We start from the raw sequence: 15,236 nt of genomic DNA on the forward strand, positions 1-15,236 counted from the left end.
GTTCACTGCTACCTCCCCAACACCTAGAACCATGCTTGGCACACAGCTCAATGTGGATGTTCTGAATGAATGAATGAACAGGGCATGTAGAGGGCCTCTGCATTGCTCTACACTAGGGGGCACCATTCACATACAATAGGACGTGAATGGGGGGTGCCCTGGAATTGTAAAACGTGGTGGCCTTGTGCAATGCCCTCTCTTGTGACACAATTCTCAGCATTCCCTACAAATTATTTCATTTTTTTCCTTAGTTTGGCTCCTGATGAGTTTTGAATTTGTATCTCATGGACAAAATTGTTAAATACTTCAAAGCTTAGAAAAATACTATAAACCATATAGAAAAATTATATTTTCCCTATGACTAGCGTACAATGTTAGCAAAAGAATATTACTAATATATACAATGTACATTTACTGCATGTATCTTCTCCAACTACTCAATGTCCTTATGGGAAAAAAGAAAGAACAAAGGCAGGGAGTTGACAACACGGTATTTTAACTGGTGGAGATACGAAAGCTATATTGCCATAGTTCCCACCAACAATGGCAGAATGCGTTGTAGACTCAGGAAATGCTGCTTCCACTCACTGCCCAAGCCTTAAAATCTATCCCCTTCTCAGACCTTCATTCTACTTTGATTGAATTAAACCAGTGCTCCCCTGCAGTGGAGACTTCAGCAGCTTTAAACCAATTGTCTCTCACTCGCTTTAGCTCTGAAGGAGAAAAGTACATTTGTGAATTGCAAGCTAAGGAGAGGGATTGATAGAAAATCAGAAAAACCTTTCTTTTAAATGCAAAGTTCAAAGCATATCCAGACTTTAAATGGTTATAAATTAGAATTAGGACTCTGTTGGGGGCTTTTGTTTCTTTTTATTTATTTATTTATCGAGGTTAGACGTGTTTGAAGGGAATTTTTTAAAAAATACGAGAACAAAAAGATACACAGCCAATCTGATTATGTCATTTCTCAGATTTCTTCTGTCATTTTTCTAAATGAATGAATAAACAAATCACAAAACTGAGGGCCATTCCTCTAGCAGGTAGACAATCTGTCCATCCAAGAAATTACATTTCTCTAAAGCTATTTCTTTTTTTATGCATGGTCCACAATTGCTTGTTCCAGTTCTTAAGAATATTTATCATATTGATTTTCAAGTAGTTTTATACTCATTAAGTAACAAAATAATACTAAGGTGACAGAGTATGATTTTTCCCATCATATGGATGAGAGAAAGCAGATTACCAAAATTAGGGAGTCCCAGCTGGTGTTGGGATATTTTCCCTAACTCTAAATAAGCTTCACTTTTTTTCTTTAATGTCTGTTATAGGTCCTGGTCATTACTCTGAGAACTAAAACCCTTGTCGATAGTGGTTTGCTAGTAATTTAGTCTTCAAAATGGCAAAGGCTGTGAGGACTTCACATCTGTTTAAGACTGTCCCGACTGAGGCTCCTTGTTTAGATTTCATGTGTCCTTTCAAAGGGCTTGGATAGCTTCTTGGTCATGTATGTGTTCTTAGCAGCTTGGATATCTTCTTGGTCATGTATGTGTTCTTAGCAATCAACATGTAATGAGTTAAATGCAAACAAATAAGTGGCATGTCGGTTGCATTTCCCCATATGATGTTGTACACGGGGTTTAAATTCCAAAGAGAAGCAGCCTCGGGCAAAATGCTTTGGGCTTTTTATGAAAAACCCTTTGCAAAATTGTTTTAACTTTTTTATATTCCCATAGTAAAAGAGCATCATGTCCTACTGTTGCCTCTTTCTGGTTGGAAAATAACAAGTATATGAGTCACTAGCCTTCTTTAGTCCTCTTCTTGACTCTAAAATTGAGATTGAGAAAATAAAGTTGGTAATCTGAAAGCAGACTTGGAAATTTTAAGCACAACAGTTGCCACTACTATTTCCTTATTATATTTGAAGGAGCAGAAGAGTATCCAGACAGTTCTGTGATTTTAACAGTTCATACCATGAACTTTCAAGCTGTCTTTGTTTTGTGGAATTTTATTCTTTCTAAATCAAGTGATTTGTCAAATGCATAATTAAAAAATGGCATTTCATTTTTACTTTATTAAAAACTTGTCAAATAAATACATTATAAATCCAAAAATGTCTGGAAACAGCAGGTATGCTGATTTTGGATTTGAGATTAAGGTTGCCATACACAACCCCTAAAACAGCGCTGCTCTTATCAGGGCAGGGAATCACAAACTGTAGAACCTTCTGCCTCTAGTGACTGTGCCTGACAGGGAGTTATGATGAAGGGCTTACACCACAACTACTGAATCACTCAAAATTCCCCGTGGGCCCATCCATTCTATAAACACAGCCGTGTTCTCTGCCTTGTGATGAAAGGAGAAGCTCAATGGATAAAATACACAGTCCCACAGTAAACTCTGACACACCTTGAGCAAAGCAACTTGGGGGCAGGAGGGCAGGCTGATGCCTTGGGAGGTCTGAGCATTGTCTCCCAGCAGCCCTCTCCGTAGGTTCCTCTGCAGTGCTGGCAGACAGCACCCATCTGAGGTGTTAATGCATTCTTCCCTCAGGAACTGTGGCTTCACTTTTATTTTCCAGGCTACCTACTGGTAAGACAGAGGGGGGAAAAGAAGACAAAGGAAATAAAAAGGAGAGGGAAAGCAAAAATGAAGAGAAAAAGGCAGATAAAGACAGTAGGAGAAAGGCAGGGAAAGAAAAGTTTCAATGAATTGCCAGTGGAGGCCACCAACAGAGAGCCAATTAATGCCAATTGTGGCAATGCTTTTTGTGAGGCAACAGCTGCCCAGTATCTGGATGAAAGCCACCACCGCATTTCACAGAGGCCACAGAACAGCTGTTAGGAGACAACAGTAGCCTTCACTGGCGATTGGCCTGTCTAGATCCACGTGGATAGCCAATCCCCTTCCCTTGCTGCCCAAACCTCTCCAGGTGCCTTGACTGTTACTTGGTTTTGAGAACAGTTTATCAACCTCTAGAGACACTCAGAGTTGGGGATGGTGTGGGAAGAGGGGTGGTAGGGGAATCAAGAAGGCTCTGTAAAGTTATACATGATGAATTCATTCATGACCAAAAAAAAGGAAAGAAAAACTCAAAATGAGGAAATTGAACTCACCCTTTCTTTTCTGAAACTATGACTCAATCTCTTCTTTCTTCCTAAATCCTTGACCCAATGCACTAGACCAAAAGAAACAAAGGAAAATGGTCAAAAATAGCCATCATCTCTGGAACAACATTTCCTTTACTTTGTTTCATTCCTCGGCCCATAGGAAACCACCGGATGATATTAAGTTTTAAAATAAAATAGGTCATTCTTTATAAAAGGCTTTACAGCAGCTTTTTTTAAAAGTCACTTATCCATCACCTCCCTCATATGCTGAATATGTGAACACCAAGCATGGCAAAATATATTAAGAAACATGCTGGCTCATGCCATTTCAGAGGTAATGGTATAGTTTGTTCCCACTGAGAGCAAAGGATGCCACACCTCCTCTCTCAAGAATCAGTACACTAAGTAAGGCTCAAAGGAAATAAACTAGATATTCTATTCTAACATTAGTGGAAATGAGGAAGCTAATAGAATTAACTGTAGCATGAAAAATTCCTGTTTGGTAAGAGGATAAAATACCTGCAATAAGGATGATTGTATAAAGAGTGTGTTACCAAGGGAGGTTATGAAAATGTTATCAGTGGATTCACTCTCAAGGCAGGCTAATAAAATTCTCTCTCAAAACCTTTTTAAGCTCGTGGTACTCTTAAAATAATGGTTTAGAATAAGTTACTACATAACATTACATAAACAACACAACTGAGCAACTGGCGGAACACAATAATTTATAAATTATTGTTCTGTTTCCATTTCAATTTTAAAGACTAATTTTTTTTGTCAGATTAAGTGAATCCTTATGCTTTTCTAAGAGGTGGTAGACAGGAAAGCATTAGTGTGTCTTCCAAGGACAAAATATAAGGCATGAAATTCGAATCTATTTTTTCATCCAGTCTCATTTATTAAATGGACACTGGGAGTCTTTTATCAAGATGTGACCACTTAGCTAAATGATTGTTTTCAAAACAGATGTAAAAACAAATTTCCAAATAGTCATACTTTACTATGTCAGGGAAATTTTCTGTTATGTTTTAAAGATTCTATAGCTACCTTCCCAAAATAAAACCAAGACATTTTATGATTTTTATGTCAGTAATGAGCTAAATGATACACCAATCTAAGACCTCAAACTCCTCAAAGCAAATATCTCTATTGCTTTCTGATAAATGTTAAATAATACCAACTCACTCAGCAATTTGGCATTTACCTTTTATCAAGAGATGTCACATTCTGGTGAACTTCATAAGTCACAGAATCTATTTCTGGGGCCATAGAGGCCCATATGACCAGAAACAAATCTCTGATTTTATTTTTCTACCAGCAAAATGGAGGTTAAAATGTTTTCTCATATTTATACCATGTTCATGGGTAATATATTCAAGTTTATAAGAAACTTAGCTTTATTCTAAAAACATGCAATATAAAAAAAAAATCTTGACAAGTTTTTTCGGACCTGCCTAAGTCAATAGATTCCTTCTAATAAAACCTTCTTTGTAAAAACAAACAAATAACAACAACAACAAAAGAAAGAACGAAACAAAGAAAAAGAAACACACACACACACACAAGCACACAAACAACAAAAAAACAGATCCTGACAGGCAGGCCACATATTATTTTTAGTTTGAATTACCAACCTGTTCTACCTAACTTGATGGAGATTTTGGATGTAGTAGAAAATAGAAAAAATTATCTGTAACTAGGAACTCTACGGGTGGGTTCTTTGCCTAAAGAATAATAATAATCAACCTGAATCTTAAACTCAACCCTAAACTGAACCTGATGCAGAGCCCTCGGGAGAGGTATGTTCCTTACCTCTAAATTACCACGTAACATTCCCTTTATTTTCCAAGATTCAAGGGAAAGTATAAATAAAAGCTGGCCAAATATTCTTGACCCTGGAAAGCAAATGCTCTCTAAGTTTCCTGGACCAGAAAGGAGTAGAAAAACTTTTAAAACATAGGAGAAAAATCACTGACATTTTAATGGACAATGTGCTTATCAAAGTAAAGCCTCAAGAAAATGCAATGTTTGGGCCCGGCGCAGTGGCTCATGCCTCTAATCCCAGCACTTTGGGAGGCCAAGATGGGTGGATCACTTGAGGCCAGGAGTTCGAGCCCAGCCTGGCCAACATGATAAAACCCCACCTGTACTTAATATACAAAAATTAGCATGGTGTGGTGGTGCAGGCCTGTAACCTCAGCTACTCGGGAGGCTGAGGCACGAGAATCGCTTGAATCCAGGAGGCAGAGGTTGCAGTGAGCCGAGATTGGGCCACTGCACTCCAACCTGGGCCACTGAGGGAGACTCTGTCTCAGAAAGAAAAAAGAAAAAAATGCAATGTCTGCCAATACTTTGGGTACTACTTTGCATGCTCTTTAAGAGATCACTTAAATCATCCTACTCAGAAATGTTTCCCTACTGTCCTGGGACCTGAAAACTATGGATCTCAAAAGATTGTCTTTTTATACAACAGACTCACTCTTCTAGAAGGAGTTAGAGGGTACCAGTGGTTGGAAAAGGCAAATGGCAAAGCAGAAAGATGGAAGGTAGGGCTGGATTTAGATGAATGGATGTCACAAGGAATTTAAGGGCAGTGTAATAATAAATAGTATTTGATCGCCTTGATCACAATAGATACTAAATATTAGAAAAGTAGAGAAATATAAAGAATGGAGAGGTTAGTTCAATGGCAGGATATGAAATTGAAAGTCAATAGGCAAAATATTTCCCTTTCTATCTGTAGCCCCAGTGTAAAGACATGGGATATGTGAGAAAAGGAATAGGAAAAAGCCAAGAGACATCGACTTACATTAGAAAATCTACTCAAAATCACTCAAAGGATTGACAACTATAAGTCATTTTTATTATTATTATTATTATTTTGGTTGAGTTAGCCATTCACTTACAACAAACACTTGTCGAAAGCTACAAAGTTAGTCATTGTGCTGGGCATTGAAAATAATCCTGGGTCTCAAAAAAATTTAGAGACTAGAAGGAGGAGACAGACATACAAACTAAAGAAGGCAACACGATGCTTCTTTACGTGCTATAATATGTGTTATAATAGAACTGAATCGTACCATAGAGTATAGCGAAAGAATTACCCAAATCTGTGTGAAGCCAGAGTCAAGAAAGGGCTAATGAAGAAAATGCACAGGCCCAGCTAAATGGAATATTGCAAAATGAAATTCATTCATGTGGTATCTGATCATGGAACAAGTTTAAAATGATTGTTTTGTATACATCATGTTTGTAACATTTTATTATAAATCACTATGAGAGGAACTTACGTGGTATTTGACCTTAGAACATAATTAGGAATGGATAACCCTCTCTCAATAAGCATAAAGTTGACAGAGATCGACAAAAGGAAAGAAGTTCGTTACAATCTTTGTGTGTGTGTGTGTGTGTGTGTGTGTTTATTATTGTTGTTTCGTTTTTGTTTTTGTTTTTGTTTTATGAGACAGAGTCTTGCTCTGTTGCCCAGGCTGGAGTGCAGTGGCATGATCTTGGCTCACTGCAAGCTCAGCCTCCCGTGTTCACGCCATTCACCTGCCTCAGTCTCCCGAGTAGCTGGGACTACAGGCGCCCACCACCACGCAATCTTTGTTTTTGACAGACCCTATCAGTATCAGCAAGGAACAGGGACCTGGGTACATCCTTTGTCTCCTTTTCAATTAACAGAAAGTTAGTACATACAAGCTTAATGAGTCTTAGCGTCTAGATGATGTTACAGAGCATGGAAACTAGGAAGCAGTTCTTGGCAATGCTGTTCATTTATAGTTAAAGAATACATTAGTGGTGAAGATAGCAGCAACCAATTAAGTTTTAGTTCTCCATAGCCACACTTGTATAATTTGGAGCCATTCCTTTCATTTTGGGGTTGGCCAGGTACCTCACCAAGACATTTTTATAAAACATGTTGACATTCCAAATTAGTGACTAGATAATATTAGAGCCTTTGGAATTAGTATGAATATTAGTGCTAATATAATAACTAATATTAATGCTGCTTGTGGGGGGAATGGGCTTATAACTAAAAATGATTTTAATCTACATTTCCATTCTTCCAATTCTCCTCAGTCTAAACCTCAGGAAATTTCTCTTGCTTCTTTATTTGTGGTGCTTCTTACCTCTGTCCTCTCATGGCAAGTTACCTGAACAGTGCATAGGAGGCACGGCTAGAGACTTTGAGGATGTTTACTGGTAGTAGAATTGTATAGGCCATCTCAAGAAAGAAGTAGAGATCAAGATTTCATGAAAATAGGAAGTATTTATGAAATACAGAGTCTCTTGTATATGTGTACAATGAACATTCTTATTTCCATATTCAGAGTATAATTTGCTGCTGGGAAACAGTTAAATCCTGAGATTTTTTTAAAAAACTTTTTATCATGGAAAAATTTCAAACATGCAAAAGTAGAATGATGTGTATAAGGAACTACTCAGCATAAGTTCCTAACCAATCTTGTGTCCATCTTTATAATCCCTAGTGACTTCTTGCTTCTTATGTAATTTGAAGGAAGTTCTAGTGAAGTTTTTGGTTTTCCCAGAATATCTACAACAGTATTATTGTCTACAGAAAGCATTATATAAATTAGCTGGCTACTTGATTTTTTTTTAAATTTATTTATTTATTATTATTATACTTTAAGTTGTAGGGTACATGTGCACAACGTGCAGGTTTGTTACATATGTATACTTGTGCCATGTTGGTGTGCTGCACCCATCAACTCGTCATTTACATCAGGTATAACTCCCAATGCAATCCCTCCCCCCTCCCCCCTCCCCATGATAGGCCCCGGTGTGTGATGTTCCCCTTCCCGAGTCCAAGTGATCTCATTGTTCAGTTCCCACCTATGAGTGAGAACATGCGGTGTTTGGTTTTCTGTTCTTGTGATAGTTTGCTGACAATGATGGTTTCCAGCTGCATCCATGTCCCTACAAAGGACACAAACTCATTCTTTTTTATGACTGCATAGTATTCCATGGTGTATATGTGCCACATTTTCTTAATCCAATCTGTCACTGATGGACATTTGGGTTGATTCCAAGTCTTTGCTATTGTGAATAGTGCCGCAATAAACATACGTGTGCATGTGTCTTTATAGCAGCATAATTTATAATCCTTTGGGTATATACCCAGTAATGGGATGGCTGGGTCATATGGTACATCTAGTTCTAGATCCATGAGGAATCGCCATACTGTTTTCCATAATGGTTGAACTAGTTTACAGTCCCACCAACAGTGTCAAAGTGTTCCTATTTCTCCAAATCCTCTCCAGCACCTGTTGTTTCCTGACTTTTTAATGATCGCCATTCTAACTGGTGTGAGATGGTATCTCATTGTGGTTTTGATTTGCATTTCTCTGATGGCCAGTGATGATGAGCATTTTTTCATGTGTCTGTTGGCTGTATGAATGTCTTCTTTTGAGAAATGTCTGTTCATATCCTTTGCCCACTTTTTGATGGGGTTGTTTGTTTTTTTCTTGTAAATTTGTTTGAGTTTTTTGTAGGTTCTGGATATTAGCCCTTTGTCAGATGAGTAGATTGCAAAAATTTTCTCCCATTCTGTAGGTTGCCTGTTCACTCTGATGGTAGTTTCTTTTGCTGTGCAGAAGCTCTTTAGTTTAATGAGATCCCATTTGTCAATTTTGGCTTTTGCTGCCATTGCTTTTGGTGTTTTAGACATGAAGTCTTTGCCCATGCCTATGTCCTGAATGGTACTACCTAGGTTTTCCTCTAGGATTTTTATGGTATTAGGTCTAACATTTAAGTCTCTAATCCATCTTGAATTAATTTTCATATAAGGAGTAAGGCAAAGAAGGCCATTACATAATGGTAAAGGGATCAATTCAACAGGAAGAGCTAACTATCCTAAATATATATGCACCCAATACAGGAGCACCCAGATTCATAAAGTAAGTCCTTAGAGACTTACAAAGAGACTTAGACTCCCATACAATAATAATGGGAGACTTCAACACTCCACTGTCAACATTAGACAGATCAACGAGACAGAAAGTTAACAAGGATATCCAGGAATTGAACTCATCTCTGCAGCAAGCAGACCTAATAGACATCTATAGAACTCTCCACCCCAAATCAACAGAATATACATTCTTCTCAGCACCACATCGTACTTACTCCAAAATTGACCACGTAATTGGAAGTAAAGCACTCCTCAGCAAATGTACAAGAACAGAAATTATAACAAACTGTCTCTCAGACCACAGTGCAATCAAACTAGAACTCAGGACTAAGAAACTCAATCAAAACCGCTCAACTACATGGAAACTGAACAACCTGCTCCTGAATGACTACTGGACACATAACGAAATGAAGGCAGAAATAAAGATGTTCTTTGAAACCAATGAGAACAAAGATACAACATACCAGAATCTCTGGGACACATTTAAAGCAGTGTGTAGAGGGAAATTTATAGCACTAAATGCCCACAAGAGAAAGCAGGAAAGATCTAAAATTGACACTCTAACATCGCAATTAAAAGAACTAGAGAAGCAAGAGCAAACACATTCGAAAGCTAGCAGAAGGCAAGAAATAACTAAGATCAGAGCAGAACTGAAGGAGATAGAGACACAAAAAACCCTCCAAAAAATCAATGAATCCAGGAGTTGGTTTTTTGAAAAGATCAACAAAATTGACAGACCACTAGCAAGACTAATAAAGAAGAAAAGAGAGAAGAATCAAATCGACGCAATTAAAAATGATAAAGGGGATATCACCACCAACCCCACAGAAATACAAACTACCATCAGAGAATACTATAAACACCTCTACACAAATAAACTGGAAAATCTAGAAGAAATGGATAATTTCCTGGACACTTGCACTCTTCCAAGACTAAACCAGGAAGAAGTTGAATCCCTGAATAGACCAATAGTAGGCTCTGAAATTGAGGCAATAATTAATAGCCTACCAACCAAAAAAAGTCCAGGACCAGATGGATTCACAGCTGAATTCTACCAGAGGTACAAGGAGGAGTTGGTACCATTCCTTCTGAAACTATTCCAATCAATAGAAAAAGAGGGAATCCTCCCTAACTCATTTTATGAGGCCAACATCATCCTGATACCAAAGCCTGGCAGAGACACAACAAAAAAAGAGAATTTTAGACCAATATCCCTGATGAACATCGATGCAAAAATCCTCAATAAAATACTGGCAAACCGGATTCAGCAACACATCAAAAAGCTTATCCACCATGATCAAGTGGGCTTCATCCCTGGGATGCAAGGCTGGTTCAACATTCGCAAATCAATAAACATAATCCAGCATATAAACAGAACCGAAGACAAGAACCACATCATTATCTCAATAGATGCAGAAAAGGCTTTTGACAAAATTCAACAGCCCTTCATGCTAAAAACGCTCAATAAATTCGGTATTGATGGAACGTACCTCAAAATAATAAGAGCTATTTATGACAAACCCACAGCCAATATCATACTGAATGGGCAAAAACTGGAAAAATTCCCTTTGAAAACTGGCACAAGACAGGGATGCCCTCTCTCACCACTCCTATTCAACATAGTGTTGGAAGTTCTGGCTAGGGCAATCAGGCAAGAGAAAGAAATCAAGGGGATTCAGTTAGGAAAAGAAGAAGTCAAATTGTCCCTGTTTGCAGATGACATGATTGTATATTTAGAAAACCCCATTGTCTCAGCCCAAAATCTCCTTAAGCTGATAAGCAACTTCAGCAAAGTCTCAGGATACAAAATTAATGTGCAAAAATCACAAGCATTCTTATACACCAGTAACAGACAAACAGAGAGCCAAATCAGGAATGGACTTCCATTCACAATTGCTTCAAAGAGAATAAAATACCTAGGAATCCAACTTACAAGGGATGTAAAGGACCTTTTCAAGGAGAACTACAAACCACTGCTCAGTGAAATAAAAGAGGACACAAACAAATGGAAGAACATACCATGCTCATGGATAGGAAGAATCAACATCGTGAAAATGGCCATACTGCCCAAGGTAATTTATAGATTCAATGCCATCCCCATCAAGCTACCAATGAGCTTCTTCACAGAATTGGAAAAAACTGCTTTAAAGTTCATATGGAACCAAAAAAGAGCCCGCATCTCCAAGACAATCCTAAGTCAAAAGAACAAAGCTGGAGGCATCACGCTACCTGACTTCAAACTATACTACAAGGCTACAGTAACCAAAACAGCATGGTACTGGTACCAAAACAGAGATATAGACCAATGGAACAGAACAGAGTCCTCAGAAATAATACCACACATCTACAGTCATCTGATCTTTGACAAACCTGAGAGAAACAAGAAATGGGGAAAGGATTCCCTATTTAATAAATGGTGCTGGGAAAATTGGCTAGCCATAAGTAGAAAGCTGAAACTGGATTTTTTTTCTTTTATATCTACCTTTTTGCTCACTCTTTGACAATCATCTGTCAAGCTACTAAGAAATATATGGGAAATAGAAATTTTTTTCCATCATTTCTGAGCTAGAAACCAATGTTTTCTCTGAGTACCTATATGCTACAGTGATAGGTGTTTTTAAAAAGGCAGAGACAGATAATAATAAAACCGTAACATTTTCATAAATTATTGAACCACAGTCATTTCCTTTTTTTTTTCCCCCATTCATTTTTAATGGTATGCAGTACACATGCTGACTCAGAGTAAGATTGCTTTTAAAATTATGAGGTGGTCTCAGTTTATTCATTTACATCTATCCCAAAATGCAATGTCCTACAAGGTATGACAAGAAATTGTCATCCAGGTCATAAGAATCTGACAACTGTGATAAAACAGAAGCAGATGATAAGAATTCATGGAAGTAATCAATACCAAACTAATGTGTTTCCTAATGAGAAGCTTCTCATAATGAAACTTCATTGATACAAAAAACAAGCAATTTACCATAAAACAAATACTGTATGACTACAAACTTCTTAGTGCAGCTCATAATAGGTCTGTGCACCTTACTCTCTAAAGCCATTCCCCTTCCTAAGTCACTGACCTTGTCCTACAAGTAATAATCTCTTTCATCAGTGATCTGTCATCTTCTCAACTACTTACCATTCTAGAATAACCCCAAGCCCAGAAAGTGATGAATGGATGTTTGGGAGGTTTTCATGGAAAATGTAATACCCTTCCCCAATTTTTGATAATCTGTTATAGCAGCCACAGGAAACTAATACAGGCTGCAATTTGAAGAATATTTAAACTGTTGAACACAAGCTAAATGTTCCTGTTTTGTAAAACTAAAGAGGAGACTTTAGATTTCTTCCTTCAGCAATGTACTATGTATTACTCAGGGTACCCTCGAGTGACAGAACTAATAGGATAGATATATATAATGGGGAGTTTATTAAGTATTAACTTACATGGTCACAAGATCCCACAACAGGCTGTCTACAAGCTTGAGGAGCAAAAAGAGCCAGTCTGAGTCTCAAAACTGAAGAACTTGGAGTCCGATATTTGAGGGCAGGAAGCATGCAGCATGGGAGAAAGATGTAGTCTGGGAGGCTAGGCCAGTCTCACCTTTTCAAGTTTTTCTGCCTGCTTTATATTTGCTGGCAGCTGATTAGATTGTGCCCACCAGATTAAGGGTGGGTCTGCCTTCCCCAGCCAACTGACTCAAATGTTAATCTCTGTTGGCAACACCCTCACAGATACACCCAGGAACAACACTTTGCATCCTTCAGTCCAATCAGGTTGACACTCAGTATTAACCATCACAAATCCACCCCTTGCCAACTTGTACCCATACACATCACCTGAGATCATACATAGTCTTCAAATAAAGACAATAGTAAGGTCATAATTACGCCTAACATAATGTAACTCTCCTTCCTACAACCAGACATGCACCAATCCCAAACCAAATACTATTACATGAAGTTAACAATACTTAAATGCTGACATGAGGTCAATAAATCTTATGCTACATGATAAAGGAAAAAGAAATAAAATGAAGATATTATCTTAGTACAAGTGTATACATTCACAAACGTTTTTAACAAAAGGAGGAAACACTCATGACATTTACAGTCCTCGTTTCTGCAGCTGGTCATGTGGTCATAGCTGGTATTGATGATTACCTTCTTCTACTGCGCATTCTGTATTTCTTTTGTCTTCAGCAAACATCTCAGCAGGTCATGTTTTTTGTTTTTGTTTTTGTTTTTGTTTTTTCCTGGTGGAATGACTCAAACCTTCATTCCTGAGGGGTCTGGACCATTTGTAGTCCTGCCTGGATTGGGCTGTTATAGTTTCCCATTGACCTTAATCACAGGGCATGGTAATACTAAGAGACACCTTAATGGAGAAGTAGACTGATTTCATCTTGATAGTCGGGGTCAATCACCACAGCCATCACTGTAACTCCCTTCTTAGCCTGTTGACTTAAAGGTAGGAGGAGCCCAAAGTGTCCAGGTGGCAATCTTAACTTCCAGTTTAATGGAATCATTGTTGTGTTTCCTGATGGTAGCATTCCTCCCACTGGAACTAATACCTCTAAATCAGTACAATGTAGTGTCACAGGAACAGGAAGCAAAAATTTTGCTAGTAGATCACTAGGGGTGATGGTGAGTGGTGCCACTTCCACTTCCACCCCTTGATTCCTAGACCCACGAATCTTGGCTATGAGAGAAACAGTACTATATATTGGATGCTGGTTCAGAGCATACACAGCCTTCTGGAGAACCTTGCCCCAGCCCTGCAAAGTATTGTCACCTAGTTGGTGTTGTAATTGTGACTTCAAAAGGCCATTCCACCATTCTATCAATCCAGCTGCTTCAGGATGATAGAGAAACATGGTAAGAACAGTGAATTTCTTGAGTGTGAGCCCACTGCCACACTTATTTAGCTGTAAAGTGAATGCCGGTCAGGGGCAATGCTGTATGGAATATCATGATGGTGGATAAGGCATTCTGTGATGGTAGTCTTGGCAGAAGCATTGCATGCAGGCTAGGCAAACTTGTATCTGAACTAAGTGTCTATTTCAGTGGGGACAAACCTCTGCCCTTCCCATGATGGAACAGGTCTAATACAATACCAGGTAGCTGGCTGATCACCCCAAGGAATGGTGCCATATCAAGAACTCAGTGTTGGTCTCTGCTGCTGGTAAATTGGGCACTCAGCAATGGCTATAGCCAGGTCAGCCTTGGTGAATGGAAGTCCATGTTGCTGAATTTATGCATAACCTCCATCCCTGCCACCATGGCCACTTTGTTCATGGGCCCATTGGGCAATGACAGGGGTGGCTGGGGAAATAGGCTGTGTGGTGTCCACAGAAAAGGTCATCCTATCCACTTGATTATTAAAATCCTCTTCTGCTGAGATCACCCATTGGTCAGCACTCACATGGGATACAAATATCTTCACAGTTTTTAACCACTCAGAGAGGTCCACCACATACCTCTTCCCCAAATTTCTTTGTCACCAATTTTCCAATCATGCTTCTTCCAAGTCCCTGACCATCCAGCCAAATGATTGACTACAGCCCATGAATCAGTATATAATCACACATCTGGCCATTTCTCCTTCCATGAAAAGTGCACAACCAGGTGCACTGCTCAAATTTCTAGCTACTGGGAATATTTCCTTTCACTGTTGTCCTTTGGCAATGTCCTAGAAAGGGGTTGCAGTGCTGTAGCTGCCCACTCTCAGGTCATGCCTGTGAACCAGGCCCTAGTCTTCTCTTCCTCTGTTAACTGATCATAGGGAATTCCCCATGATGCCACCGGTGTAGGCTGGGGGAGAGAAGGCAGGGTGGCAGGAGTGGAGACCATGGGCATTTAAGCCACTTTCTCATGTAACTTACTTATGCCTTCAGGACCTGCTCAAACCCAATCATGCATATACCACTTCCATTTGATGAAGGAATGCTGCTGTGCATGACCTACTTTATGGCTAGATGGGTCAGAAAACATCCAGTTCACGACAGGCAATTCAGGTCACATGGTGACCTGATGACCCATAGTCAGACGTTCAGTTTCCACCAAGGCCCAGTAATAGGCCAAGAGCTGTCTCTCAAAAGGAGAGTAGTTATCTGCAGAAGATGGCAGGGCCATGCTCCAAAATCCTAGAGGCCTCCACTGTGATTCACCCATGGGGGCCTGCTGAAGTCTCC

At 38.9% G+C, this 15,236-nt stretch overlaps 1 protein-coding gene across 6 annotated transcripts in view; it reads right to left on the reverse strand.

Moving 5' to 3' along the window:
• DIO2 (iodothyronine deiodinase 2) overlaps positions 1–15,236 on the reverse strand; it is a 186,363-nt gene that overhangs the window by 16,111 nt on the left and 155,016 nt on the right. For 5 of the 6 annotated variants that reach the window (XM_037984328.2, XM_007987466.3, XM_037984331.2 and 2 more), the window contains exon 2: positions 3,114–3,175. The gene's annotated coding sequence lies outside the window, so the exon portion shown is untranslated. Of the gene's footprint in view, positions 1–2,406; positions 2,424–3,113; positions 3,176–15,236 lie in introns of those variants that run through there. The other variant, XM_037984330.2, reaches the window with a different exon arrangement.

Source organism: Chlorocebus sabaeus, chromosome 24 (genome assembly GCF_047675955.1).
Source record: "Chlorocebus sabaeus isolate Y175 chromosome 24, mChlSab1.0.hap1, whole genome shotgun sequence".
Taxonomy (NCBI): Eukaryota; Metazoa; Chordata; class Mammalia; order Primates; family Cercopithecidae; genus Chlorocebus; species Chlorocebus sabaeus.